The sequence below is a fragment of the Priapulus caudatus genome, unplaced genomic scaffold (genome assembly GCF_000485595.1).
Source record: "Priapulus caudatus unplaced genomic scaffold, Priapulus_caudatus-5.0.1 Scaffold3338, whole genome shotgun sequence".
Lineage (NCBI taxonomy): Eukaryota > Metazoa > Priapulida > Priapulimorpha > Priapulimorphida > Priapulidae > Priapulus > Priapulus caudatus.
The window spans coordinates 1-703 of NW_014580399.1; positions in this window are offsets into that span (position 1 = coordinate 1).

The window sequence follows — 703 nt, forward strand, 5'->3', positions numbered from 1 at the left end:
CTTGTAGGTTGCCTGTGGAACACTGTCGGTATTGCTGGAAGTGATTTTCTTGAACATCGACAAACCTCTCTACTATGACGATGGTGCTGCAGGCATAGGAGTGGGAATATGGTTTGCACCTCTCTTCATCATCGCCGGAGGGTTGGGAATTTGTGCAAGTCGAAAAAAGACCAATAAGTGTCTGATAATTTCGGTCATGGTCATGAGCATTCTGTCGAGCGTCGGTGCAGGAGTTATGATAATAGCTGAGAGCTTTTTCATACAATTGACGTATTACAGCATTCAACATTATTCATGTAGGCACGATTACGATCAACCAATCGATCCGGCTTGTGTAACTAACATGAGAGGTAGATTAACAATNTTGTTATTTATTAACTTGTAATGTCAAATTATTGCGTTGATAAATGTCCACATGATAAATCTTCATGAACAGTGTTTCAGGCATTCCACTTTCTTTGTAGTTTGGCTGTGCTCCCTGAGTAGAGCAAATTGTTATTCAAAATTTATGATATACAGACACAAAAATGGTCCGTAGTGAGCCAACACATTATGTGCCCTATAGAAACTGGCTCGTGATATGTCATGTAATTAATTGTTTCAGCATTTTTAGCGCTGCATAGCCTGGCGTTCAAGCCTGTTTTTTCTTGAACGTTTTGTGCACCATTTGTAACATTGTGCGAAGAAAAAATGACAAAATTGA